Source organism: Salmo salar, chromosome ssa06 (genome assembly GCF_905237065.1).
Source record: "Salmo salar chromosome ssa06, Ssal_v3.1, whole genome shotgun sequence".
Classification (NCBI taxonomy): domain Eukaryota; kingdom Metazoa; phylum Chordata; class Actinopteri; order Salmoniformes; family Salmonidae; genus Salmo; species Salmo salar.
This window is the reverse complement of record NC_059447.1, coordinates 75219427-75247118: the sequence shown is the minus strand read 5'-3', so window position 1 is coordinate 75247118 and position 27692 is coordinate 75219427. Positions and strand designations below refer to the sequence as shown.

The 27692-nt window shown below is 43.4% G+C and overlaps 1 protein-coding gene across 7 annotated transcripts in view; it reads right to left on the bottom strand.

Moving 5' to 3' along the window:
* The window catches only part of LOC106608040 (1-phosphatidylinositol 4,5-bisphosphate phosphodiesterase beta-4), a 172460-nt gene that overhangs the window by 121175 nt on the left and 23593 nt on the right, over window positions 1-27692 (bottom strand). For 6 of the 7 annotated variants that reach the window (XR_006770319.1, XR_006770320.1, XM_045720990.1 and 3 more), the window contains exon 3: window positions 15019-15091. The exons of the other annotated variant lie outside the window; for it this stretch is intronic. The gene's annotated coding sequence lies outside the window, so the exon portion shown is untranslated. The remainder of the gene's footprint in view (window positions 1-15018; window positions 15092-27692) is intronic. 7 annotated transcript variants of the gene reach the window in all.

The window sequence follows — 27692 nt, the reverse complement described above, 5'->3', positions numbered from 1 at the left end:
ATAGTGTGTGTGTGTGTGTTTGTGCATGATAGTGTGTGTGTGTGTGTTTGTGCATGATAGTGTGTGTGTGTGTTGTGTGTTTGTGCATGATAGTGTGTGTGTGTATGTGCATGATAGTGTGTGTGTGTGTGTATGTGCATGATAGTGTGTGTGTGTGTGTTTGTGCATGATAGTGTGTGTGTGTGTGTTTGTGCATGATAGTGTGTGTGTGTGTGTTTGTGCATGATAGTGTGTGTGTGTGTCATGTAGTGTCATGTAGAGGAAACGTTCTGTCTTTCATTTAGACCAGATAAGGAGGGCTAGAGTTCAGCTCATGCCGGTACACACACACACACACACACACACACACACACACACACACACACACACACACACACACACACACACACACACACACACACACACACATTCTCTTCTCTGGGTTCTCCTCAACCAGAACTGCCCAAACATGGTCAAAATCCCACAGAACAAGTGCACGCACGCACGAAGACACACACACACACACAGCACGAAGACACACACGCACATGCACGCACAAAGACACACACACACACACAAATGGGCCATTGACCTCCCAGCCCCAGTAGAAACAGTGGAGCCTGGGTCCAGCCTGGATTCCAACTGAGAACTTCATTATCCCCTAGATATACTTACCCTGCTGCCCCATGGACAAGTCATTAGTGGACTACGTTATTGGACAGACTAATAATAGACAGACAGACAGATGTGCTACGGACTGCTGCAGGTCTGTCCCATTCCTTTTCTCTCCCTCTCCCTTCCCTCTCTCTCCCCCTTGCTTCCAGTTTCAGCATGACCCCCTCAGAGAGAGATAGAGAGTGGATGTGTAGGTGTGTCTGTTTGAAAGACAGCGAGAGAGAATTGAGAGAGAGAGACAGAAGGAGAGAGGGAGCTCTCTCGCTCCAGGGAAAGCTCCACAAAACCTCAGAATTCTCCCTGTCCAAATAAGTAGGTATAAAAGAGGACTTTTGTGCCTTGCTGATCCTTACCAGCCAGGAGAATACAGCATATTTTCCAGCTTCTGAACTAGAACATGGACATAAGGCGAGACAGACGAAGAGAGGGGGGGAGGGGACAGGGGTGAGGCAAGGGGAGAGGAAGAGATAGGGACAGGGGGCTGGGGTTAAATGCTTCCCCAGAATGAGGGCTGTCCACAGGGGGAGACTGACCCCGAGTGAAGCATCTGGTTAGTGTCTGTGTTGTGTGGGTTTATTATTTAACTATTGTAGCCAGATCAAATGGTAGTTATACACATAACTAACTAAAGTAGTTGTTATATAGATCAGATCCTAGATTTCTAGGCAGATAACCTAGTGGTATGTAATCAATGGTGATCCACTGGTGGCTAAATGTGAGTGGAATTTAAACACCATTATTATCAGAGTCTTTTACTAATGTCAGCCAAATGCTACCGTACTGATCACCATTACCTACACTGTATTTGATAAGAACTACAGGAATGACAAACATGACCTACATGTTAATACAAATGTGAGCTCCACTTCAGCAAACACTGCCTGAATGAAAAACCTTTATTATTACATTTCTACATATTGTTTTTACATTTTGTCTCACAGAAGAGAGAGCAAACAGTAGAGATAAAAAGAGACATATATAAAGGTGAGGGATAATAGAGCGGTAGACATGCGGAGAGAGAGATAAAGAGAGCGATAAAGAGAGAGATAAAGACAGAGATAAAGAGAGAGGACAATGAAATAGAGAGAGAACAGAGATAAAACCTTTCTTGACAAACAAGCCTCGTCTACAGACGTTGCTCCTCTGACGCCACTGGTCTCCATAGTAACCTGTTGGCCCGTAATAGCTCTCCCTGCAGCGGCCGCATCCACCCGAAGGGACTCATTGGCTGAGTCCGTCTCACACACACACACACACACACACACACACACACACACACACACACACACACACACGCACAACGAGCCGGTCTCCTGGTAGCAGTGTTCAGACCGACTGGGATCCCAGTGTATTTATAGAGACCCTGTCACACTAGGGAGTTTCTACACACACACACACACACACACACTCTGAATGTGACAAATGTAAAAATAATATTTGAACGATAAGAAAAACTCATAAAATGACGAGTGAATTCCCAATGCAGATAGTCCTGTGTATGACCGCTACCAGACAGCCAGTCATCGCTACTCACCTTCCTGCTGTCCCCCGCCCTCTCAGCAAGGATGATAGTTAATGCAGTTCCAACTACTACAGTCATGGCTACCAGACGGCCAGTCATCGCTACTCACCTTCCTGCTGTACCCCGCCCTCTCAGCAAGGATGATAGTTAATGCAGTTCCAACTACTACAGTCATGGCTACCAGACGGCCAGTCATCGCTACTCACCTTCCTGCTGTCCCCCGCCCTCTCAGCAAGGATGATAGTTAATGCAGTTCCAACTACTACAGTCATGGCTACCAGACGGCCAGTCATCACTACTCACCTTCCTGCTGTCCCCCGCCCTCTCAGCAAGGATGATAGTTAATGCAGTTCCAACTACTACAGTCATGGCTACCAGACGGCCAGTCATCGCTACTCACCTTCCTGCTGTACCCCGCCCTCTCAGCAAGGATGATAGTTAATGCTGTTTTTAGGTTCTCTGATGTGTGCCTCTCCTCCATGTTCTAAGTGGTCAGTACATGTCCCACTTCTCATCAATGTGATGGCTCGTTGCAGTAATGTATGACAGCGTGTTGGTGTTCCTAGACATCCAACAATCTATTTTTAACGCCACGTATGGGGTGTTTGAGAGCTCGCGCTTTGTACTTGCAGAACAATCATTATACAGTTTCTCCATCCGAGCCGTCACGGTTTTCCGACATGGCATCTTGTAGTCGGGTTCTAGATTTGCCATTGGGGCATTGAAGCCAACATCCTCTACCATTGATAATGGCTGCATATCAACTACCATCATGTCTGTAATCAGCACTGTGATTTTCTCACTCCGTCCCTTATCGCACTGCTTTAGTCTGAAGATCCGGTCTGTCTGTTGTTGGGGGCCTGCCAGCAGTGGTTTGGGTCTCAGGGTCCCTCTAGAGTTGGGCCCTATCCAGATTTCCATACCTTCATACCGTGCCTGTACCATCCCTGGATATACGGTATTACCGGTAGTGCACACAAGGGGCACATTTTTATTTTTCAAAAGTAAAAAAAGCCCCAAAAACACCACTTATCGGAATGCTAACAAGTAAATGCTAATTTACTACTAGGACAGACAACCCAGCTCAAAAGTTATGTAAGAGTTATGCATCTCAAAACACCGTTTGCAGCACGCACAAAACAAATATTAGGCAGCAGGGATATTAATCAAGGAGGGTATTGTCTCTGCTGCTGTTACCAAGAAGCTTGATCTTGCAAGCTAACTTTAGCCACTTAGCTCCAGTGGTTAGTCCTTTAAAAGTTGCAGCATACTGTGGCACAGCTTGCATGGTGCCGCAGAATTCTATGGCACATTATTTAAGTGTGAACCACTGTTACCATTAATGCTAGTTAGTGCTAGTTTGACCACCAGAGGGCATCTTTGAGAAGCATTTGATAGCCTTCTGTTACATCTGCTCCTGCCACACCCTCTACTGCTCATCCGGTGTCTCCTTGACCTGCCGCCACTCCCCCAGTGCTCTCTCGCTCCCTCTGTGTGTGTGATTGTGTGGGCGGAGACAGGTAGAGTCAGAGCAGATCCCCACCAGCTGCAACCTGTTCCATAATCAAGACCTCTACAAATACTCAGTCCTGGCAATTCCACACTGCCAAATCGTAATCTCTGCTCAGTCAGTCTATGTTTCTAGCCGTTTGTTACTATCTAGAGCCTGTTATCCTGTTGTGCCTGTTTTCCTTGCCTGACAGTTTTCCTCTCCGCTACAGTTCTGCCCGCTCTGACTCTGGTCTCTGTCTCCAGTCCCACGTCTCGTCATCTTGCTACTCTGCCCTGGATTCCCCACTCTACTGCTCCCTTGGATACATGCTTTCCCTGTCCCAACCACTCTCGCTCCAGCCTCAGCACCTGGTTTCCTGCAACCCGCCCGAGCTTCCCCTGGCCTGCACTCCATCTTCCCCTTGTGTTTCAGTAAATACCATGGTTACTTCATCCCAGTCTCCTTGTCTCAGTCTGCTCTTGGGTTTTCCTGTTCCACTCCGTGTAACACCTTCAAATGTGGCTGTACTAGAGAATGCAGGCATGCGGGAGACCGGGGTTCAACTCCCTGACGGGGAGGAAGGAGTAGGCGATCCTTGTAAATAAGAATTTGTTCTTAACTGATTACATGTGTGTTATTTTATAGATGTGATGTCTTCACTATTACAATGTAGAAAATAGTAAAAATAAAGAAAAATCATGGAATGTGTAGGTGTGTCCAAACATTTGTCTGGTACTTCCTTAACTTCATTGGGATAGGGGGCAGCATTGGGAAGTTTGGATGAAAAGCGTGCCCAGAGTAAACTGCCTGTTACTCAGGCCCAGAAGCTAGGATATGCATATAAGTGGTAGATTTGGATAGAAAACACTCTAAAGTTTCCAAAACGGTTAAAATAATGTCTGTGAGTATAACATAACTCATATGGCAGGCAAAAACCTGAGAAAAATCCAACCAGGAAGTGGGAATTCTAAAGTTTGTAGTTTTTTAAGTGAATGCCTATCCAGTATCGAGTGTCTGTGGGGTCAGATTGCACTTCCTAAGGCTTCCAGTAGATGTCAACAGTCTTTAGAAGTTGTTTCAGGCTTCTATTGTGAAAGGGGAGAGACTAAGACCACTCAGAGCAAGTGGCTCAGCTGAAAGCCATGAGTTGTTTATCGCCCGTATCCGTTCGTTCTCTTTCCTTTCCGGTTGAAATATTATTGAATATTTATGATAAACATATCCTAAGGATTGATTATAAACATCGTTTGACATGTTTCTACGAACTGTAATGGAACTTTTTTGACTTTTCGTCTGGATGGTGTGAGTGCGCTTTGTGCCTTTGGATTACTGAACTAAACGTGCGAACAAAAAGGAGGTATTTGGACATAAAGAGGGACTTTATTGAACAAAACAAACATTTATTGTATAGCCTTTTTGAAATCTGACACAGCGGCTGAATTAACAAGAAGTTTATCTTTAAGCCTATGTATAACACTTGTATCTTTCATCAATGTTTATGATGAGTATTTCTGTAATTTGATTTGGCTCTCTGCAATTTCACCGGATGTTATTTGAGACAATGCATTACTGAACATAACGCGCCAATTTAAACGGAGGTTTTTGGACATAAAGAGGGACTTTATTGAACAAAACGAACATTTATTGTGTAACATGGAGTCCTGGGAGTGCCACCAGATGAAGATCATCAAAGGTTAGTGATTAATTTAATCGCTATTTCTGACTTTTGTGAGTCCTCTCCTTGGCTGGAAAATGTCTGTATGGTTTTTTGTGGCTAGGCGCTGTCCTAACATAATTGCATGGTGTGCTTTCGCCGTAAAGCATTTTTGAAATCGGACACTTTGGTTGGATTAACAAGAAGTGTATCTTTAAAATGGTATATAATACTTGTATGTTTGAGGAATTTTAATTATGAGATTTCTGTTGTTTAAATTTGGCGCCCTGCAATTTCACTGGCTGTTGTCGAGGTGGGAGGCTAGCGTCCCACTAATCCCAGAGAAGTTAATTCATTTGATGAATATTATGTTGTTTCTATTCCAAGAAAAACTAAAAACCCTCTGGGTTTCTGTTAGGATGGAATGGAAAATATGGCGCTGTACAACGTGACGGTCGGGAGTACAGTACTGGGCTATTTAACAAAGAAATCCCTGTGTCGTGCGGGCAAGCAGGAGACTGGGGTTCAATTCCCTAACAGGGAGGAAGGAGTAGGCTGTCCTTATAAGTAAGAATTTGTTCTTAACTGACTTTCCTAGTTAAATAAAGGTTACCCTAAGAGCATAACATTTCTACACCCTAATTTTCTAATTCTAGTCTAACCAATACCCAAACGGAGATTCAGTGAAAATAAAATTTGCAGTGATATACCAAGACCAGTCCCCATGCTTGTCTCAGAGCAGCGTGAAACGGTGATAAAATAGTTGTAGGCTATTGCTTCAAATCCAATTGCTTCTAACTTCAATATGCTCTTTAAATAAATAAAACCTACACCACTTTTAAGAGCACATTACTCATGTCGCCTATAGTATATCGAAAAATATGATGTGACCCTCCGCCAATAATTACATATAGAGGATTTGAGGATTCTAAATTAAAACCAAAAGCCGCCTCATGGGTCTCCCGGTGGTGGCCGGCACGGGTATCTGTAGCAACGCATTGTGCATTGGGATGCGGTGACTTAGACAGCTGCGTTACTGGGGAGGCCCCATCCACAAAGTATCAAAATACAGAGGTGTTGGTAAAGGTATATTGTCCTGCTAATAGCCCAAAATGGGCTATTATAATACTGTACATGGTGTCCAGGTCAGGATAACCCAAACATTTCCTTATTAAAGACTATCAGAAATAATTTGTACTTATTTATTTTGATCCAAAGCCATGAATGAGTGAGTCACTCAGCTTTATGTAGGTGCCGCTATATGACTGTGCCATCAACTTGATAATATATACAAATATTTTGGAGGTTATTTTGTTGTAAAAAAAACAAAAGTGAGCAATTGTAATCTGAATAAAGGCCAAAATAATATTTGTAAATGCCAAAACATTTATTTCTGTTTTTAGAGGGAGAGAAACACTGGGCCAAATGTGCGTCGCCCTATGAGACTCCCAATCACGGTCGGACGTGATACATAATAATAATAATAATAATAATACTTAACTTAGAACCTAACTTAGAAATACATTTGACGATAGAATTCTCCCCCTACCCTCCATCTAGGCAAGTCTATTGTCCAGCTACCTGCTAGAACAGCGGGAACGTTTCCCTAGTCAGCGCCATTATTAGTGCGATGCCCCTTAAAGTGTTGCTTTGTGCTACCCAGTGTGGCGGGGTGGGGGTCTACCCCTCCTCCTCCTCCCTTCCTCATGGGCTAGGTCTGTCTTCTGTGTGCGGCTCTGCTGCCAATCCTGTGCCCCCTGCCCTCGTGTCTTGAACCTTGCGCTCTTCCAGTGGATACAGCTGGAGAACTGCAAGGCAATTCCATTGTGTGCCACTTGGGAGCCATGACCAATATGACCAATATATATTGTCCTGCAAATAACAGGATTAATAATATACTGCTCAAAAAAATAAAGGGAACACTTAAACAGCACAATGTAACTCCAAGTTAATCACACTTCTGTGAAATGAAACTGTCCACTTAGGAAGCAACACTGATTGACCAGAAATTTCACATGCTGTTGTGCAAATGGAATAGACAACAGGTGGAAATTATAGGCAATAAGCAAGACACCCCCAATAAAGGAGTGGTTCAGCAGGTGGTGACCACAGACCACTTCTCAGTTCCTATGCTTCCTGGCTGATGTTTTGGTCACTTTTTAATGCTGGCGGTGCTTTCACTCTAGTGGTAGCATGAGACGGAGTCTACAACCCACACAAGTGGCTCAGGTAGTGCATCTCATCCAGGATGGCACATCAATGCGAGCTGTGGCAAGAAGGTTTGCTGTGTCTGTCAGCGTAGTGTCCAGAGCATGGAGGCGCTACCAGGAGACAGGCCAGTACACCAGGAGACGTGGAGGAGGCCGTAGGAGGGCAACAACCCAGCAGCAGAACCGCTACCTCCGCCTTTGTGCAAGGAGGAGCAGGAAGAGCACTGCCAGAGCCCTGCAAAATGACCTCCAGCAGGCCACAAATGTGCATGTGTCTGCTCAAACGGTCAGAAACAGACTCCATGAGGGTGGTATGAGGGCCCGACGTCCACAGGTGGGGGTTGTGCTTACAGCCCAACACCGTGCAGGACGTTTGGCATTTGCCAGAGAACACCAAGATTGGCAAATTCGCCACTGGCACCCTGTGCTCTTCACAGATGAAAGCAGGTTCACACTGAGCACGTGACAGACGTGACAGAGTCTGGAGATGCCGTGGAGAACGTTCTGCTGCCTGCAACATCCTCCAGCTTGACCGGTTTGACGGTGGGTCAGTCATGGTGTGGGGTGGCATTTCTTTGGGGGGCCGCACAGCCCTCCATGTGCTCGCCAGAGGTAGCCTGACTGCCATTAGGTACCGAGATGAGATCCTCAGACCCCTTGTGAGACCATATGCTGGTGCGGTTGGCCCTGGGTTCCCCCTAATGCAAGACAATGCTAGACCTCATGTGGCTGGAGTGTGTCAGCAGTTCCTGCAAGAGGAAGGCATTGATGCAATGGACTGGCCCGCCCGTTCCCCAGACCTGAATCCAATTGAGCACATCTGGGACATCATGTCTCGCTCCATCCACCAATGCCACGTTGCACCACAGACTGTCCAGGAGTTGGCGGATGCTTTAGTCCAGGTCTGGGAGGAGATCCCTCAGGAGACCATCCTCCACCTCATCAGGAGCATGCCCAGGCGTTGTAGGGAGGTCATACAGGCACGTGGAGGCCACACACACTACTGAACCTCATTTTGACTTGTTTTAAGGACATTACATCAAAGTTGGATCAGCCTGTAGTGTGGTTTTCCACTTTAATTTTGAGTGTGACTCCAAATCCAGACCTCCATGGGTTGATAAATTGGATTTCCATTGATTATTTTTGTGTGATTTTGTTGTCGGCACATTCAACTATGTAAAGAAAAAAGTATTTAATAAGATTATTTCTTTCATTCAGATCTAGGATGTGTTGTTTAAGTGTTCCCTTTATTTTTTTGAGCAGTGTATATCTGTGGGAATATCCAACGGGCTTTTATTTAATTTGAAATTAATAATAATAATAATAATAATCACTTTGTTTAAAAAATTATATTTTGGAGATGATTTTGTTTTCAAATAATGTAAAATGAGCAAGAAAAAGACCATTCTTGAACATGGGGTGAGACATTGTTACTAATTTGTAAATAAAGCCAGTTTGTTATTTAGAATGATTTATTTCTGTTTTTAGAGGGAGAAAACCCCAAAAACCTACAGTCATCTCATGAGTCTCCCAGTCGAGGCAGGCACAGGTATTGAAGCAGCATCTGTAGCAACACAGCAATGCAGTGTCTTAGACCGTTGTGCCATTCAGGAGCTGTACAACATGACCGGTGGGGAGTGGGCTACAGTACTAAAGTAAGAGCAAAATAATCCTAACAGAATAAAATAATAAAAACCTTAGTGTAACAATCGTTTTAGTAAGTAATACTGAAGTCGTACACAATTATCAGTTTCTATAGGTTTATGTCGCCCATTCATTGTCAGTTGGAGACACAGTAGGACCCAAAAGCTCTAACTCCCTCTTGCGCTGGTCTGGAGCAATGAAGTGGTAACGCAGGGTACTGTACTTTACCACAAATTACCTCTAAGTACCACAGCATAATCACACAACTTTTAGTGGTGCAACCACTGTAACATTAGCAAGTTAGCAAAACCCAGTTGGAGAGAATTTATTTGGAACATCTTAGATAGTTAACTTAATAGTTAGAAGATACTGTTTATAGCTGGCAAACATTAGAAGTGAATTTCATAGAAGTATAACTTGATCGCCTCACTTAAGTTCTGCTGCAGGAGGGACTCACCTCACAAAGCTCCCATTGTACTCGTTGTGCTTCTTTGTAACAAACATACGACTGGCTCAAACCCAGTAAGCTTCATAATGAAAAAGCTTCATAATGAAAAAGCTTCATAATGAAAAAGCCTCATAATGAAAAAGCTTCATAATGAAAAAGCCTCATAATGAAAAAGCTTCATAATGAAAAAGCTTCATAATGAAAAAGCTTCATAATGAAAAAGCTTCATAATGAAAAAGCCTCATAATGAAAAAGCCTCATAATGAAAAAGCTTCATAATGAAAAAGCTTCATAATGAAAAAGCCTCATAATGAAAAAGCTTCATAATGAAAAAGCTTCATAATGAAAAAGCCTCATAATGAAAAAGCTTCATAATGAAAAATTATCTAATTTGGGAAATGAAGAACGCAATCTGCTTTATCCATTACCTAGTGCACAAGTTGACTGCAGGTATTTCTTTAAAAAGTACTAAAAACAAAACGCTAACAAGTAATAAGGAGTCCTCATAGACAACGCTAACTAAATGCTAAAGAGTGTATTGCGAACATTCTGTACAGTTTCTGACCTAAACAATACAAGTATACAAGTAACTCAAAAATGCTACTAGAAGTTTGCTGCGAATGCTTGATTTTGAAAGACGCTAAACACTTAGCTAGATAGCTAACTAGCTACTAAATTAGCAAACCAAATGCATAACTGCAGAGAATTTAGCATATTTAAGACAGTTAACTTAATAGATATCTAGCTGGCAAACATTTACTTGTGAATTCCATACTGTAATTAGATTACCTGGCGCATGCTGCACAACAGTGACTGTCTCACAAGGCTCCGGTTTCTTGTCGTTGTGTGCTTGTAAACAAACATCACGTGACACGTGACTGGGGACTACCGTAAACTACATAATGTGACAGATTAAATGAAGAACGCAATATTCTTTATCTCCTAATTTATTGCACAAGTTGACTGCCAGTATTTACTTCAAATGTAGCTACAAATATTCAAAGAAATAGTTACTAACGATATTGAAAAACCATCCAGTGGCTTTTTCCAAATACCCCGGTATACGGTATATACGGTATACCGTCCAAGCCTAGGTGCCTCCCTTTCAGGTGGTTAAGCACAGCACTTGTACTGCCACTGTAGGTTAATTCCATCTTGCAAAGTTTCCATTTCACCACCTTATTTAACTTATCTCCTCTTACAAAGATTATAGCATCGTTAGGTATTTGTTTAATAGTTATTTTTCCCTTTATAGTAATCAACGGGACCTGGTAGTGTCACACCCTGATCTGTTTCACCTGTCTTTGTGCTTGTCTTCACCCCCCACCAGGTGTCTCCCATCTCCCCTCATTACCCCCTGTGTATTTATACCTGTGTTATCTGTTTGTCTGTTGCCAGTTCGTTTTGTCCGTCAAGCCTACTGTTTTTTTACCTAAGCGATTTTCCCTTTCCTCCTGTCTTTCTCTATTGTTCTCGTTTTCCAGTCTTCCCGGTTTTGACCATTCTGCCTGCCCTGACCCTGAGACTGCCTGCCGTCCTGTACCTTGTCCCACCATACTGGATTATTGACCTCTGCCTGCCCTGACCCTGAGACTGCCTGCCGTTCTGTACCTTTTGACTCTGATCTTGATTAATGACCTCTGCCTGCACTTGACCTGTCGTTTTGCTTGCCCCAGTTCTAGTAATAAACTTTTGTTACTTCAACACTGTCTGCATCTGGGTCTTCCCTAAAACGTGATAGTTAGTGGTAGAACGCATCTCCATCTGCCAGGACAACTCAAGTGGCTAGTTCAGCTATCTATTAATAAATGGGTGGGTTGTAAGTTGATCCTACTGCAACGTTTGGTTAGAGCGAGGCTGTAACTCCACTCCCTATCACATCTCCTCACATCTCTCTCCATCGCTCATATGACTTGCTGCTATTTACACTACTGCTACTATGAGAAATAGCTCAATGGCAATGACATTTGCTTCAATGACATAAATGTGCATAATATCTAACAAGGAGAGCGAGGGTAGGAAAAAATATGAAATGACAATGCACGTTCTGTCTGAACGACTGTGTGCATTCTCACTTCTCAAACTATGGGCAGATTTCAGACAGGCTGATCTGAAGAATTCTTGGTCCACAAACTTACAGGATAATTCTTAGGTTGCTAAACCTATTGCTAACCTTTATTATGCATTTTAAAACACTTCCATCTTTCCCTATTACAACAATCATCTACAGTTGAAGTCAGAAGTTTACATACACTTAGGTTAGAGTCATTAAAACTTGTTTTTCAACCACTCCACAAATGTATTGTTAACAAACTATAGTTTTGGCAAGTCGGTTAGGACATCTACTTTGTGCATGACAAGTCATTTTTCCAACAATTGTTTACAGACAGATTATTTCACTTATAATTCACTGTATCACAATTCCAGTTGGTCAGAAGTTTACATACACTAAGTTGACTGTGCCTTTAAACAGCTTGGAAAATTCCCCAAAATGATGTCATGGCTTTAGAAGCTTCTGATAGGCTAATTGACATCATTTGAGTCAATTGGAGGTGTACCTGTGGATGTATTTCAAGGCCTACCTTCAAACTCAGTGCCTCTTTGCTTGACATCATGGGAAAATCAAAAGAAATCAGCCAAGACCTCAGAAAGAAAATGGTAGAACTCCACAAGTCTGGTTCATCCTTGGGAGCAATTTCCAAATGCCTGAAGGTACCACATTCATCTGTACAAACAATAGTACACAAGTATAAACACCATGGGACCACGCAGCCGTCATACCGCTCAGGAAGGAGACACGTTCTGTCTCCTAGAGATGAACGTACTTTTGTGTGAAAAGTGCAAATCAATCCCAGAACAACAGCAAAGGACCTTGTGGAGATGCTGGAGGAAACAGGTACAAAAGTATCTATATCCACAGTAAAACGAGTCCTATATCGACATAACCTGAAAGGCCGCTCAGCAAGGAAGAAGCCAGTGCTCCAAAACCGGCATAAAAAAGCCAGATTACGGTCTGCAACTGCACATGGGGACAAAGATTGTACTTTTTGGAGAAATGTCCTCTGGTCTGATGAAACAAAAATAGAACTGTTTGGCCATAATGACCATGGTTATGTTTGGAGGAAAAAGGGGGATGCTTGCAAGCCGAAGAACACCATCCCGCACGGGGGTGGCAGCATCATGTTGTGGGGGTGCTTTGCTGCAGGAGGGTCTGGTGCACTTCACAAAATAGATGGCATAATGAGGGAGAAAAATTATGTGGATATATTGAAGCAACATCTCAAGACATCAGTCAGGAAGTTAAAGCTTGGTCGCAAATGGGTCTTCCAAATGGACAATGACCCCAAGCATACTTCCAAAGTTGTGGCAAAATGGCTAAAGGACAACAAAGTCAAGGTATTGGAGTGGCCATCACAAAGCCCTGACCTCAATCCTATGGAAAATGTGTGGGCAGAACTGAAAAAGCATGTGGAGCAAGGAGGCCTACAAACCTGACTCAGTTAAAACAGCTCTGTCAGGAGGAATGGGCAAAAATTCACTCAACTTATTGTGGGAAGCTTGTGGAAGGCTCCCCGAAACGTTTGACCCAAGTTAAACAATTTAAAGGCAATGCTACCAAATACTAATTGAGTGTATGTAAACTTCTGACCCACTGGGAATCTGATGAAAGAATTAAAAGCTGAAATAAAGCATTCTCTCTACTATTATTCTGGCATTTCACATTCTTAAAATAAAGTGGTGATCCTAACTGACCTAAGACAGGGAATTTTTACTAGGATTAAATGTCAGGAATTGTGAAAAACTGAGTTTAAATGTATTTGGCTAAGGTGTATGTAAACTTTCGACTTCAAACTGTAAGTCGACTATCCACTGTCAATTTACGGATACGACTGCAGCCACACCAGTAAATAGCTAACCTTACCCCAAAGAGGTTTAGAAACTCTGTGGTTACACCGCAAGTCAGATGGCTCATTGCCAAAAATTGTTAATGTTAAAAATGATAACCAGCTAATGTTAGCTAGCTACATTGGCTATTAGCTCCTATATGATATCTTAGCACCATGTTTATCTAGCCAGCTAGCTAGCAGAGTAGCTAATATAGCTAGCTAACATCACAGATGAAAGGGGTAATTATCATAACCTTTGCTAACAGGTCACAGAGCTATCTGCTTAGCTAGCTATTTAGCTAGCTTGCTTATTGCATGCATTTCCGGGCACGACTACACAAGTCTTATTATTAGTGAATTAAACTAAACTAATATTTGCAACAGGAGTTTGATTTTGGTAATTGGGTCAATTCATCAGTTTCTCAATACTGCACCTTTCTGTTGAAGAATGAGCTAACTTGCTGCTAGGTGCTGATGTTGATTTTCCCAGCAAGACATTCCTCTGCATTGTGCAGTGCTTGTAGCTCAGGCGGTAAGTGGCGGCTGGCATAGCAGCAGTTTTGCTATGTAGAGGGACTATCAGCAAAGTCGATAGAGAAGATAGCCGATAGACTAGAAAAGGCCAATATCGGCCCGATATATCGGCTCGGCCGATTATCGGTCATTTTCTAGTCCTTTCACAATGCAAATTGTTTATAATATTAATAGAAGGCCTTTGATACATTCACTGCTAAAATTGACTAAATTTGACCGGCAAGATATTTCGTGTAAAAATAATTCTGTGACTCCACAAATGGTGGTCCTCAAAAGCAAAACTGAAAAGTTTGGGAACCGCTGGCATAGGTAATTATGCTTGTATGTTCCATTTTCTCTCATGTTGCTATCACATTAGCGTAATTTAAAGAGCAAAGGGAATGGATGTTTAATAAATCAATGTTCCTTCTTATCTCGTTTGACTAATATAAATCAAGTGATATATGAAGATGATACCCCTCCTCCTTTTCCATATCTGGGCATCAAACGCAAAATGAACAATTTTCCACCAGTAGGCTTCATGTTTGATTTCTTCCCTACCCACTCTCAATGTATTTCTCTCATTTCACCAATTACTGAGTGTTTAACTGACCTCTGTGGATTTCTGGAGATGTTCACAAACAACTCTTGGTAGCACAATGGAAGTTTACCTGAAACATCTCCTGTTTATTTCTAACCTCAAAATACCACTAATGCTGGAGTAGTAAGTGGGTACAGTTGCAGTAGTGTAGCAACTAAGTAGCCCAGTAATAGTAGATTCAGGGTATTAAATAGTCACATGTACATAGGTTGCAGGTGTGATTGCAGGGTACAGTGAAAATCTTAGGCTCTGAGTGAGTAGTAGTGAGTAGAGTATAGCTGTAGTGATAACTGACAAGTGAAGAATAGTAGGATCAAGTACAGTATTGGTATAGTATAGTATATTACAGGATAGTATAGCATATTATAGTTATATCTATAGTATAGTTCTTACCAGACAGATGGAGGGGCTCTGAACTGGGAGGAGGCAGCACAGTGGAGAGCTGAGGACAGCACTGGACCACGTTCTGTATGGAGAGAGAGAGAGAGAGAGAGAGAGAGAGATTTTCTCTCTGCTAGTAGTTACAGTAATAACACATCTCATTATTGAGGATGGCTCTAATGCCTCCAGGGGAAAAACACTGAAGTGAGATTAAGTTCACACATCCTGAAATACTCATTAATGCATCTGGGCTGCTGCATTTGAACATTTGAATCATACCTCTCCCTCTGCCTTTCTGCAGAATCAACTTTTAATAACAAGCTGCAAGGTCATAAATGTTCCCTAACCAGGAATGACTGCTGGAAATGAGCTGGAAAATCACACAGCTCGTGCTGCATCTGCCGATTAGCAGAGGGAGAGAGACAGAGGTAGAGAGAGGGATGGGGGGCGAGTGAGAGAGAGAGGAAGAGAGTGCATCCCAGAGTTAATCGTTTCCTGTTCAATGGGTATCTCTACCTTAACGGTACGCAATTGACCTTCCCCTCTTCTCTCCATCTCTCCTCTCTGACACTTTCAGGCCGGTCACAGGCCTCCTCCACAGACCGTCAAAACAGCTCCGTGTGGCACGTCAAGCAGTTCCACTCAGTAGAGTGGCTTTCACAGACCTCTCTAGTTGGAGAGCAGTTGAGCCGCCAGGCACCAGAAAAGGTAGGCAATCTAGACATGTCATGTATAGGCTGATATTTATCTTAGACAGTGAGTGTTTTGGTGGGAACATGGTACTACGCCATGGGGGTGGTGAGAGAGAGGGGGAGAAAGAGGGATTAGAGAGAGTGTGAGAAGGGGGGGATCAGCGTCATGGGAAGACTCTTGTTTTCATGAAGAGATGGCATTGAAAGTCAGCTCCCTGTTTTAGTGATAACTCTGACAGCATTTAGACTGTTAGATCAAATGGACTAAAGCCAAGTCACCAACTTAAACATGTTAGAACTCTAGTCTTGTACCATGTTTCCATGTCTCCACCCCCCCTCTCATTTCACAGGAGGACATCTCTCCATCAGTCTCTTTACTTTCTTCCCCCCCTCTCTCTCTACAGACAGAGAACTCTCTCCATCAGGCACAATCACAACAGTGGGATTATTTTTAGGCCCAGCCAGTGTTATTCCAGGTAACATCATCAGAGGGGTGAAGTGTCAGGCAGGCAGCAGAGATTCCTGTTGATTAGTCTAGCAGATAAGAGGTTGGTAATCTCCATCCCAGTGAACACTAACACACACACACACACACACACACACACACACACACACACACACACACACACACACACACACACACACACACACACACACACACACACACACACACACACACACACACTGGTAGCTAGAGGGAGATTTACATTATCAGTCAGGCATGGCACACAGCTTTAAAATCAATCCCAGCCACATCTACGTGGGAAACCAGACACGCGAGCTCAACACGCCAACACACGTACACTCACCTTCATTCTCTATCTCTCTCACACACTTCAAACAGCCTATTCATTTCAGGCCTCCTGTTCTCTTTGCCACACTTGCAGTATCGACAGACAGACAGAGGGTGAAATACCTGCAGACTTCAGTAGTGAAATATAGAGCTGTGGGTTACAGCAATAAAACTACCCGCCTTGACTGAAGTCTGTCTCTCTCTCTCTCTCTCTCTCTCTCTCTCTCTCTCTCTCTCTCTCTCTCTCTCTCTCTCTCTCTCACAGATGCACGCACACACTGACACGCGCGCACGCACACACAATTGACAACTCAAGAAAGGAGAGAAGTAGCCCATGTCTCCAGATAATGACAATCTCCATCTCAGAATGTGTCACATTAGGACGTGTCCTGACAGCAGCGTCCTGCTGGGACTATTGGTTCCTACTCAAACACTGATGGAGAGAGAGAGGGACACACACTTTCGCTGCTCTTGTTTTCTCAAGTCCTTCCATCCTCCCGTAGTAAGGCCGGCTCTGAGGGGACCTTATACAAACGCCATGTTCTTATTGGAGCATGGCTCTGAGAAAATCCCGCCCCGCCCGTCACCCTCCAGCTGCCTCCCATAGGACAGCTGGGGTTCTGAGAAGGTCATGGAGGGGTCAGTAGGCCACCATATTGAATATTGCTATTCTAAAGATAGACTGTGGAGGAGTGATGGGGTGAAGAGAGCAGGAGAAGTGACTGATGGGGTAAGAGCTGATGTAATAAGGATGTTAGTCCATATCTCAATACTCTCATCCCTTCATTACCTTCTCTCCTTTCTGTATTACCAGGGTCAGGAGTATTTCCTGGTCACATGACCTTATCAGGCAAAGTCTGTAGCCTATAGGTCAATGGTGTACATCCTGGGTTGGGCAACTGGCGGCATGCGGGCCCCCATTTTGTAGGCCTGCGGACCAATAAAATAACAGTATATAGTGGTACATTATACAGTACATTCTTAGCCTCTGATAGTGACAGGGCATCGCAGCACGACTTTCAAACGTTCCGTCCATTACTATGAGTGCATTAAGACTCCTCAGACAGGGTAAAAACAATTCATTATAGCTCCATTCTAGTCATAATGAAATAGATAGACCTGGACACAACGCCACAACCCTCTCTCTCACAACCCTCTGTGGAGAGCACTACACACATTTACAATAGTCTGCTTAACAAGTCATACAGAGAGAATGCAGATGAAGACAGAGAATAGAGAGAGAGGAGAGAGAGAAGCAGAGAGAGAGAGGCAGAGAGAGAAGCAGAGAGAGGAGAGGCAGAGAGAGAGAGATACAGAGGCAGAGAGAGGTAGAGAGAGAGGCAGAGAGAGAGGTAGAGAGAGAGAGGCAGAGAGAGTGTGAGTGTAATGTTTACTGTTCATTTTTATTGTTTATTTCACGTTTGTATATTATCTACTTCACTTGCTTTGGCAATGTTAACATATGTTTCCCATGTCAATAAAGCCCCTTGAATTGAATTGAGAGAGGCAGAGAGAGAGGCAGAGAGAGAGGCAGAGAGAGAGGGAGAGAGGCAGAGAGAGAGGGAGAGAGGCAGAGAGAGACAGAGAGAGAAAGAGAGAGAAAAATAGATTGTTAGAGAGATATTCTCCAGTGGAAACGGATTAGAGCAGATGGGGCGGCAGGTAGCCTAGTGGTTAGAGTGTTGGGCCAGTAACCGAAAGGTTGCTGGATTAAATCCCTGAGCTGACAAGGTAAAAATCTGTCATTCTGCACCTGAACAAGGCAGTTAACCCACTGTTCCTAGGTTGTCATTGTAAATAAGAATGTGTTCTTAACTGACTTGCCTAGTTGAATAAAGGTTAAATAAATAAAATAAATTCTATCCCTGAAGGACTGGTGGAAGGCTGCCTGTTAATGAGGTCAGGGGATCTCTGTCTGATCACACACACACAGTCCCCCCTAAGCCCCTCTACAGTCTAATTAGTAGCACCATTAGTGTGCAGGGAGGGATTCAGGTCTGGTCTGGGGTTACTATCACAAGGACCTGTTTTGTAACACTTTATCCAACACTCCAGGTGCACAGCATGGTCTTCATTGTATTTTGTGAATAGAATATTGGTAAGGAGTACGCTATAAGTGTTGATTGCTCAGCGTTTACATAACTCCCCTTCCGTCATCTCTCGACCCACCTTGTTTCTACCTACCACCACTAGTAACCACTATCACGCACACAGGTACACAGACATGCACACAGACACAGAGATTTTTAAAAGCTGTGTTTTGGTTATTTTCTGGCTAATTTGCATGGGGGTGGTTCCAATGCTGGGGAATGCATCGTGTAAATCGGTGTGTGGGTGAATGTTTGTGTGTGTGTGTGTGTTGTAGGAAGGGGTCCATGGTAACCTCTGCTTTAGTAAACAACCTCCTCCTCTTCCTCTAATTGCACTGCTCTGCTGCCAGTGTGTCACTCAGTATACAGTATGTGTGTGTCCCTCAGTATACAGTATGTGTGTGTCACTCAGTATACAGAATGTGTGTGTCACTCAGTATACATTATGTGTGTCCCTCAGTATACAGTATGTGTGTGTCCCTCAGTATACAGTATGTGTGTGTCACTCAGTATACAGAATGTGTGTGTCACTCAGTATACCAGTATACAGTATGTGTGTGTCACTCAGTTTACAGTACGTGTGTGTCACTCAGTATACAGAATGTGTGTGTCACTCAGTTTACAGTACGTGTGTGTCACTCAGTATACAGTATGTGTGTCACTCAGTATACATTATGTGTGTCACTCAGTATACAGTATGTGTGTGTCCCTCAGTATACAGTATGCGTGTGTCCCTCAGTATACAGTATGTGTGTGTCACTCAGTTTACAGTACGTGTGTGTCACTCAGTATACAGAATGTGTGTGTCCCTCAGTATACAGTATGTGTGTCACTCAGTTTACAGTACGTGTGTGTCACTCAGTATACAGTATGTGTGTCACTCAGTATACATTATGTGTGTGTCACTCAGTATACAGTATGTGTGTGTCACTCAGTTTACAGTACGTGTGTGTCACTCAGTATACAGTATGTGTGTCACTCAGTATACATTATGTGTGTCACTCAGTATACAGTATGTGTGTGTCCCTCAGTATACATTATGTGTGTGTCCCTCAGTATACAGTATGTGTGTGTCCCTCAGTATACAGTATGTGTGTGTCACTCAGTATACAGTATGTGTGTGTCACTCAGTATACAGTACGTGTGTGTCCCTCAGTATACAGTATGTGTGTGTCACTCAGTATACAGTATGTGTGTCACTCAGTATACAGTATGTGTGTCACTCAGTATACAGTATGTGTGTGTCACTCAGTATACAGAATGTGTGTGTCACTCAGTATACCAGTATACAGTATGTGTGTGTCACTCAGTTTACAGTACGTGTGTGTCACTCAGTATACAGTACGTGTGTGTCCCTCCCGGTGTGAAAACACTGCTGTGTGTAGTGTGTGTGTCTGCATCTCTGCTCTGCTGTGTGTGTGTGTATCTGCATCTCTGCTGTGTGTGTGTGTGTGTGTGTGTGTGTGTGTGTGTGTGTGTGTGTGTGTGTGTGTGTGTGTGTGTGTGTGTGTGTGTGTGTGTGTATATATATCATCCCCTCCATTAGGTGGACTCCGGAGAAAGTCTAATGAGGCAGCAGCAGACCATCTTGTAGCTGGCGCTGGGCTTATTATTCCTCAGCCTCGTTATTCTGCTAGTCTGAACAATAAACACACTATTATCCTTGTCAAATACACTATGGCCAAAAGTATGTGGACACATGTTCATCGAACGTCTCATTCCAAAATCATGGGCATTAATATGGAGTTGGTCCCCCCCCCCCCCTTGCTGCTATAACAGCCTTCACTCTTCAGGGAAGGCTTTCCACTACATGTTGGAACATTGTTGCAGGGACTTGCTTCCATACTACCATTAGTGAGGTTGGGCACTGATGTTGGGCGATTAGGCCTGGCTCACAGTCGGCATTCCAATTCATCCCAAAGGTGTTCGATGGGGTTGAGGTCAGTGCTCTGTGCAGGCCAGTCAAATTCTTCCACATCGATCTTGACAAACCATTTCTGTATGGACCTCACTTTGTAAACAGGGGCATTGTCATGCTGAATCAGGAAAGGCCCTTAGCCAAGCTATTGCCACAGCCCGAACCATGAAAAACTGTCCTAGACCATTATTCCTCCTCCATCAAATTATGCATTGGGGCATGTAGTGTTCTCCTGGCATCCGTTGGACTGCCAGATGGTGAAGCATGATTCGTCACTCCAGAGAATGTGTTTCCACTGCTCCAGAGTCCAATAGTGGCAAGCTTTACACCACTCTAGCCGACACTTTGCATGGCTCATGATCTTAGGCTTGTGTGCAGCTGCTCGGCCATGGAAACCCATTTCATGAAGCTCCCGACGAACAGTTATTGTGCTGACGTTGCTTCCAGAGGCAGTTTGGAACACGGTAGTGAGTGTTTTAACCTAGGACAGAAATGTTTACGCGCTTCAGCACTTGGCGGTCCCGTTCTGTGAGCTTGTGTGGCCTACCACTTCACGGCTGAGCCGTTGTTGCTCCCAGATGGTTCCATTTCACAATATCAGCACTTACAGTTGACTGGGCAGCTCTAGCAGGGCAGAAATTTGATGAACTGACTTGTTGGAAAGGTGGCATCCTTTGACGGTGCCACATTGAAAGTCACTGAGCTCTTCAGTACAGGCCATTCTACTGCCAATGTTTGTCTATGGGGATTGCATGGCTGTGTGCTTGATTTTATACACCTGTCAGCAATGGGTGTGGCTGAAATAGCAGAATCCACAAATTTCAAGGGGTGTCCACATACTTTGTATATATAGCGTATTTGTCAATAAAAGTTGTTACGGCATGTTTGTAAACTTTGAGTATTAATGTTATCATTTGTTATGATATGAATGTCATGCATCCATGTCTAAAGCAGGCCTACATGAAGAAGTAGCAAGTAAATAAGCACAGGAAGCCTTTGACATATGCCTGGCTTTGGTTCAGTTCCACTAACTCAGTACTCAGGGTCACAACGAGCGACTGAGATTATGTATGTTTACATGTTCTGTTTGTTCTTGCATCGGAAGTCCACAGGCTAATAGAACATTTTGTTTTTTCATATACAGTACCAGTCAAAATAATATATATATATACTGCTCCAAAAAATAAAGGGAACACTTAAACAACACATCCTAGATCTGAATGAAAGAAATAATCTTATTAAATACTTTTTTCTTTACATAGTTGAATGTGCTGACAACAAAATCACACAAAAATAATCAATGGAAATCCAATTTATCAACCCATGGAGGTCTGGATTTGGAGTCACACTCAAAATTAAAGTGGAAAACCACACTACAGGCTGATCCAACTTTGATGTAATGTCCTTAAAACAAGTCAAAATGAGGCTCAGTAGTGTGTGTGGCCTCCACGTGCCTGTATGACCTCCCTACAATGCCTGGGCATGCTCCTGATGAGGTGGCGGATGGTCTCCTGAGGGATCTCCTCTGCCTGCAACATTCTGCTGCCTGCAACATCCTCCAGCATGACCGGTTTGGCGGTGGGTCAGTCATGGTGTGGGTGGCATTTCTTTAGGGGGCCGCACAGCCCTCCATGTGCTCGCCAGAGGTAGCCTGACTGCCATTAGGTACCGAGATGAGATCCTCAGACCCCTTGTGAGACCATATGCTGGTGCGGTTGGCCCTGGGTTTCTCCTAATGCAAGACAATGCTAGACCTCATGTGGCTGGAGTGTGTCAGCAGTTCCTGCAAGAGGAAGGCATTGATGCTATGGACTGGCCCGCCCGTTCCCCAGACCTGAATCCAATTGAACACATCTGGGACATCATGTCTCGCTCCATCCACCAACGCCACGTTGCACCACAGACTGTCCAGGAGTTGGCGGATGCTTTAGTCCAGGTCTGGGAGGAGATCCCTCAGGAGACCATCCGCCACCTCATCAGGAGCATGCCCAGGCGTTGTAGGGAGGTCATACAGGCACGTGGGGGCCACACACACTACTGAGCCTCATTTTGACTTGTTTTAAGGACATTACATCAAAGTTGGATAGCCTGTAGTGTGGTTTTCCACTTTAATTTTGAGTGTGACTCCAAATCCAGACCTCCATGGGTTGATAAATTGGATTTCCATTGATTATTTTTGTGTGATTTTGTTGTCAGCACATTCAACTATGTAAAGAAAAAAGTATTTAATGAGATTATTTCATTCATTCAGATCTAGGATGTGTTAGTTTAGTGTTCCCTTTATTTTTTGGAGCAGTGTATATATATATATATATCACACACACACACAGTACCAGTCAAAAGTTTAAATATATACACACAGTACAGTCAAACATGTACTGTGTCAAAAATGTATATATATACAGTAACAGTCGAAAGTTTGGACACACCTAATCATTCAAGGGTTTTTCTTGATTTTTTTACTATTTTCTACATTGTAGAATAATGGGGAAGACATCAAAACTATGAAATAACACATATGGAATCATGTAGTAACCAAAAAGGAGTTAAACAAATCAAAATAGATTTCATATTTGAGATCCTTCAAAGTAGCCACACTTTGCCTTGATGACAGCTTTGCACACGCTTGGCATTCTCTCAACTAGCTTCATGAGGTAGTCACCTGGAATGCATTTCAATTAACAGGTGTGCCTTGTGGAATTTCTTTCCTTCTTAATGCGTTTGAGCCAATCAGTTGGGTTGTGACAAGATAGGGGTGGTATACAGAAGATAGCCCTACTTGGTAAAAGACCAATTCCCAATTATGGCAAGAACAGTTCAAATATGCAAAGTGAACAAAAGTCATTACTTAAGACATGAAGGTCAGTCAATGTGGAACATTTCAAGAACTTTTAAAGTTTCTTCAAGTGTAATCGCAAAAACCATCAAGCGCATTCAGGCTCTCATGACGACCGCCACATGAAAGGAAGACCCAGAGTTACCTCTGCTGCGGAGGATAATTTCATTAGAGTTACCAGCCTTGGAAATTGCAGCCAAATAAATGCTTCACAGAGTTCAAGTAACAGACAGCAATATGAAGAAGAGACTTGCTTGGGCCAAGAAACATGAGCAATGGACATTAGACCGGTGGAAATCTGTCCTTTTGTCTGATGAGCTCAAATTAGAGATTCTGGTTCCAACCGCCGTGTCTTTTTGAGACGCAGAGTAGGTGAACGGGTGATCTCTGCCTGTGTGGTTCCCACAGTGAAGAATGGCGGAGGAGGTGTTATGGTGTGGGGGTGATTTCCTGGTGACACTGTCTGTGATTTATTTAGAATTCAAGGCACACTTAACCAGGATGGCTACCACAGCATTCTGTAGTGATACGCCATCCCATCTGGTTTGAGCTTAGTGGGACTAGCATTTGTTTTTCAACAGGACAATGACCCAAAACACACCTCGAGGCTGTTTTGGGGCTATTTGACCAAGAAGGAGAGTGATGGAGTTCTGCATCAGATGACCTGACCTCCACAATCACCCGACCTCAACCCCATTGAGATGGTTTGGGATGAGTTGGACCGCAGAGTGAAGGAAAAGCAGCCAACAAGTGCTTAGCATATGTGGGAACTCCTTCAAGACTGTTGGAAAAGCATTCCAAGTGAAGCTGGTTGAGAGAATGCCAAGAGTGTGCAAAGCTGTCATCAAGGCAAAGGGTGGCTACTTTGAAGGATCTCAAATATAAAATATATTTTCATTTGTTTAACACTTTATTGGTTACTACAAGATTCCATAAATGTAATTTCATAGTTTTGATGTCTTCACTATTATTCTACAATGTAGAAATTAAGAAAGAAAAATTAAGAAAAACCCTGGAATGAGTAAGTGCGTCTAAACTTTTGTCTGGTACTGTAAATAGTTTCAGTCTGTCTGTCTGTCTGCCAGGTCTGTGCTTAGGCCCCGTCCCTCACAGTGGCTTCAAGTGTCCATGTGCATTCCACAGCAACAAACCACAGCTCTCTTTCTTTCTCCCTCTCCCCCTTCTCTTTCTCTCCTCAGACTGAGAGAAGCCCTGGTGAAAGAGGCTCTAGTTTATCTAGTCATTGATCTAGGCAGCCAGTCATGTGTTTGAGCAGCATTCCGGCCTCTAGTTTATCTAGTCAGTGATCTAGGCAGCCAGTCATGTATGTATGTACAGTGACCGTACGTACATACCCCAACCAGAAGCCATGGATTACAGGCAACATCCACACTGAGCTAAAGGCTAGAGCTGCAGTTTTCAAGGAGCGTGACTCTATCGCGGGAGCTTATAAGAAATCCCGCTTTGCCCTCCGACGAACCATCAAACAGGCAAAGCGTCAATACAGGACTAAGATCGAATCGTGCTACACCGGCTCTGATGCTCGTCGGATGTGGCAGGGCTTGCAAACCATTACAGACTACAAAGGGCAGCAACAGCCGAAGCGAGCACAGAAGTAGTTTAGCTCGTCTGGTAGGCTCGTGTCACTGGGCAGCTCTTGGCTGTGCTACCCTTTGTAGTCTGTAGTAGTTTGCAAGCCCTGCCACATTCGATGAGCATCAGGACCGGGATTTCTTATAAGCTTCCAGGCTAGAGTCCCGCTCCTTGAAAGTGGCCTGTTGCCAGGGAAGCAGTATATCATTCACGTTGGGCTCGTCGGACTCGTTAACCTCTCTGGGGTATGTGGGACGCTAGCGTCCCACCGCGGGACACACTCGCCAACAGCCAGTGAAATAGCAGGGCGCCAAATTCAAAACAACAAAAATCTCATTATTCAAATTTCTCAAACATACAACTATTATATCCCATTTTAAAGATACACTTCTCGTTAATCCAACCACAGTGTCCGATTTCAAAAAGGCTTTACGGCAAAAGCATAACATTAGATTATGTTAGGACAGCGCCTAGACAAGAAAAACCACACAACCATTTTCCAAGCAAGGAGAGGCGTCACAAAAATCAGAAATACAGCTAAAATGAATCACTAACCTTTGATGATCTTCATCAGATGGCACTCATAGGACTTCATGTTACACAATACATGTATGTTTAAAGTTAAAGTTCATATTTATATAAAAAAAAATTTTTACATTGGCGTGTAAAATTCAGAAATGTTTTGCCTCCCAAAACTTCCGGTGAATGAGCACATCAATTTACAGAAATACTCATCATAAACGTTGACAAAATATACAACTGTTTTTCAAAGAATTATAGATACACTTCTCCTTAATGCAACCGCTGTGTCAGATTTCAAAAAAGCTTTACGGCAAAAGCAAACTTTGCAAAAATCTGAGTACAGCGCTCAGACACCAAAACATGCCATACAGATACCCACCATTTTGGAGTCAACAGAAGTCACAAATAACATTATAAATATTCACTTACCTTTGATGATCTTCATCGGAATGCACTCCCAGGAATCCCAGTTCCAGAATAAATGTTTGTTTTGTTCGATAAAGTTCATCTTTATGTCCAAATACCTCCATTTTGTTCACGCGTTCAGTCGAGTAATCCAAATACACTGTGCTCGCGCAGTAAGTTCAGACAAAAAGTCAAAAAAGTTATATTACAGTTTGTAGAAACATGTCAAACGATGTATAGAATCAATCTTTTGGATGTTTATATCATAAATCTTCCATAATATTCCAACCAGACGATTCCTTTGTCTTCAGAAATGAAAAGGAACACACCTAACTCTCACAGGAGTGCGCGCGATTGAGCTCATGTCATTTTCTCAGTCATCTGACTCCATATGCCCTTATTCTCTCCCCATTCACAGTAGAAGCATGAAACAAGGTTCTAAAGATTGTTGACATCTAGTGGAAGCCTTAGGAAGTGCAAAATCACCCCACAGACACTGTGTATTAGATAGGCAATCACTTGAATAACTACAAACCTCAGATTTCCACACTTCCTGGTTGGATTTTTTCTCAGGTTTTTGCCTGCCATATGAGTTCTGTTATACTCACAGACATCATTCGAACAGTTTTAGAAACTTCAGAGTGTTGTCTATCCAAATCTACTAATAATATGCATATCCTACCTTCTGGGCCTGAGTAGCAGGCAGTTTACTACAGGCACGCTTTTCATCCGGACGTCAAAATACTGCCCCATACCCAAGAGAGGTTAAAGGAAAAAAAGGATTCTGCCAGTCTGTGGTGAGTAATCGCAGTCCTGATGTCCAGAAGTTATTTTCGGTCATAAGAGACGGTAGCAGCAACATCATGCACAAAATAAGTTTAAAAAAAAGTTACAAACAATGCAAAGAAACAAACCAAAAAACACAATTGGTTAGGAATACGTAAAACGTCAGCCTTGTTCTTGGCAGCCAGTCATGTTTGAGCAGCATTCAGGCCTTTAGTTTATCTAGTCATTGATCTAGGCAGCCAGTCATGTGTTTAAGCAGCATTCAGACTAAGAGGGAAATGTTGTTTTAACCCTCCTCTCCTCTCCTCTATTTTCCTCCCTCTACTTCTCTCCATTCCTCTCCACTATCTTCTCCCCGGACTTTCCACTTCCACAATGCTTCTTTACTTTAACAGACATCTACCTCACTCTCCCTCGTTCCCTTTTCAACTCTTTCTGAGATACACAGTGTCTATATTAGCAGCAGTCTGAGTATTTAGGCCTATTAAGAATGGGACATAATCTTGGTACAGTAAGGAGCTGTGTGAGTGTGTGTGTGTGTGTGTGTGTGTGTGTGTGTGTGTGTGTGTGTGTGTGTGTGTGTGTGTGTGTGTGTGTGTGTGTGTGTGTGTGCTGTGTGTGTGTGTCTGTGTGTGTGTGTCTGTGTGTGTCTGTGTGTGTGTGTGTGTGTGTGTGTGTGTGTGTGTGTGTCTGTGTCTGTGTGTGTGTGTATGTTTTGCTATGTAACAGTAAACTGTGTGATGTGTAACATCATTCTCAGTGTGTCAGTGTCATTCCATTGAGGGTAATAATAGCTATCCTGGAGAGGACAGAGACGAGAAAAGGACATGTTCTGTGTTCTGGAGCAAAGGTTGCCAGAGTAATTGGAAATGCAAATTGCGTTCACATGTACAGATTCCCACAGTGAATTGAGGCACGGGTGGAGAGCCAATGTGAGTGGAGAGGTGTGTGTGTTTGGTTTAACTATCCTTCTGGGGACCAGATGTCCTCATAAGGACAGTAAAACAAGGAACATTTGCACAAGTGGGGACATTTTGCAGATCCACATAAG